This window comes from Coptis chinensis, chromosome 4, assembly GCF_015680905.1.
Source record: "Coptis chinensis isolate HL-2020 chromosome 4, ASM1568090v1, whole genome shotgun sequence".
Classification (NCBI taxonomy): domain Eukaryota; kingdom Viridiplantae; phylum Streptophyta; class Magnoliopsida; order Ranunculales; family Ranunculaceae; genus Coptis; species Coptis chinensis.
The window spans coordinates 34,567,177-34,570,173 of NC_141459.1; the positions used below are offsets into that span (position 1 = coordinate 34,567,177).

General features: G+C 39.2%; 1 pseudogene; it reads left to right on the top strand.

Moving 5' to 3' along the window:
- Positions 1-2,669: 2,669 nt before the first annotated feature.
- On the top strand, positions 2,670-2,763 carry LOC147503304 (small nucleolar RNA R71; annotated as a pseudogene).
- The last annotated feature ends 234 nt before the right edge of the window (positions 2,764-2,997 follow it).

Here is a 2,997-nt window from a genome sequence, read left to right on the forward strand (position 1 = left end):
ATGGAAATGAAAGAAAAAACACCAAACACAAAAGTTGAGTCGTTTATAGTCGGATACTCGAGACTTTATCTAAACATATGCATGAACATGCAGTTTATCATATATCAACAGCCGAAATAGTTGAGGATCATTCCATAAATAAATATCACAGAAAACATATCCAAACACAATCAAGCACCAAGATTTCCTATGACGCAACCTAGTGAATTGAAAACGAAGTCGGATAACCCTATTACGTAACCTAGCATGTACCTTCTTTTTCATTTTTGAACGAGTGGGAGTTCTAGTAAATAAGTGTGGAAAAGTGAATGGTTGTGGAGAATATGGTGGATATGGATAAGTTGTAGAAGAACAACATGTAAACAATGAGGATGTGGTTTTAGCACAAAACTCATTCATAGTGTGTGTAGGGACTGTTTCAAGTCTGAAAATGAAGGTGTCAAACGCTTTTGTCTTCTGAAGTATTTGTTTACTAGGTGGATTTAAAAACTTATGAAGCACAAAAGAAACAAAAGGATCGAGTGCAAACTCGAGATTCCTTTGAAAGGGTGGAAGGAGGGAAGTCGAGGTGGATGTTGTGCAAAGTAGTTCTTGATAGGGTGAATCATCACCTGCTCTAAGAAACTCATCGAATTGCTCATCTAGATTGGTCATATCCTCGTGACTATGATAGTCCTCTACATCTTTGAGAAAGTCATCTATCTCATCCTCATCCGTAATATGTGTATCGACTAGTGTAGGGATGAAAATGTTGGAGTCTGAACTTCCAAAGGAAAGAAATTTAGGCATATGATTATCAGGGAACGTGTTGTTGAAATAATCTCGAGCAAAGCTCTCAATCATGCTAACCTCTCCATCCATAGACGAATCGGGTAACTGTGTCTTTGTTTTAAAAACATTGACTTCAACAACAAGATGGCCAAAAGACATAGATATTGAACAATCGCGGCAATTAATGAGCGCATTGGCAGTTTCGGAAAGGACGCCCTAAGATGATCGGGACAAAGTCGTTAACGACTTCTGTATCGAGGATGACAAAATCAGCCGGATATTAAAAAACCTGAACTTTTACCAGAACATTTTCAACCACACCCTTAGGATACTTAATAGACCGATCAGCTAATTGCAACGTCATTTTAGTGGGTTGCATTTCTTCTAGACCTATTTGTCTATACAAATAAAACGGGAGTATAAGAATCTCCTAAGGTGCAATGTACAGTAGGACGACCAGGGTCCTTGTACTTAACAATTCCATTATGTTCAGATAGAGTTGGGAATTGTTCTGTTAAAAAAGCGTCTTTTGGTATATTGGTCCTTCGCCTAGTAGTACACAACTCCTTAAGAAACTTAGCATGGTGTGGTAGCTTTTTAATAGCTTCGAGGAAGGGAAGATTTATAGTTAGATTCTTGAAAACATCCCTAATCTCCTCATAATTTGTATCCCTAGTTAACACGGCTAATTTTTGTGGAAGCGGTGGTTTTTGTCTATATTTAGCAATAGTATCACTGGATGTTTAACCGTGGCTTTCTGTTTTTAGGTTAGGTTGTGTTGTAACTAGTACCCTCTACGGTGGTAGGCTCTTCAGTTTCTGTTTGGTATCTAGTAAAATAGCGGTGTAGGGGTTCTTGGTGGGGTAACTATAGGCATAGTTACTTTGTTATCAACTACTCTGCTGAGCGGAGGAGAGTGGTGATGGCCTTTAGCTCACCTACATTTTCATATTCATTACTAGTATTATCGGTTACCTCAAAGGATGTATTTGTTGTTTTAGGATTAGGTATTTCGTGACATGGAAACACACCTTTGGGTTGGGCTTTATCTTGAGCCAACTGTTGGGTTAAATTATTAACGGATTGTAGAAGCTGTTGGTTAGATTGAGCCATGGTTTGGAAAAGTTTTTGGCTTACTTGTATGAAGGTGTCAAGACGATCCGGTTGTGTGGGTGTAGTAGTCACGGGTGGTGTGACTGGAACTATTTCACGTGAATTATTTATGAGTAGATTTTGATAGTTATTATTTACCGGAACGATACCTTTATTAGCATTATAATTATTATAACTTCCTTGACCTTGTCGAGGTTGCACTTGGTTGTTATAATTATTAAAATTACCCTGACCCTGTCCTTGTCGTGGTGGAGCTTGGTTAAAACTTTGTGTTGGCCTAACATATTGATTATTGTACCCTTGAGGTGTGACGTGTTGGTTATTTCTCCAACCGAAGTTGGGATTTTGTCTCCAAGGGGCGTTCGGTTCACTATTAATGGAACAAGCCTATTCATAGGCTATAGGACAATGGGAATTCGGGATGCTTTCGGGGGCTCAATGAAACTACATGGATTTGAATTTACATTCATGACGGGGATAGGCTTTTGTTGAATAGAAATGGCCTCTACCTTTTTAGTAAGTGATTCGATTAGAGTTTTAAGCTTCGGGATCGTGTTTAATTTCAAACATACCGGGCGGCCTTAGCGTATTTGATGAACTAAGCGGAGCGGTGGATATCATCACTACCCCCCCAGTTGTTATTTCGCTTAGTTTGATCCTCTAAAAATATATAAGCCTCCGAGGCTCCTTTGCTTAAGAAACTACCCCCATTCATTATGTCTAGGACTTCTTTATGGTGGTGTAGAAGTCCTTTGAAAAAGGTACGAACTAACGTGTCTTTCGCTAAGTTATGATGTGGACACTCTATAAGGAGATCGGTGAAACGATTCCAAGCCTCTGAAAATGTTTCATGAGAATTTTGTCAAAAGAAATGAATCTTGGAAAGCATCTCATCCGTCTTTAGGGGTAGGTAAAAATGTTCCATAAACAGCTGAACAAGTTTAGCCTATGAGTCCCGAGAATTAGGGCGCCAGTGGCAAGTTAACCAAGACGCCTTTATCGGCTAAGGTGAAAGGGAATAGCCTTAGTTTAATTTGTTCGCTGACCAACCGTAGGATGGTGGAATGTTGTTAGGACTTGTTCAATCCTACGCGTAATGCTTTGATAAGGTTT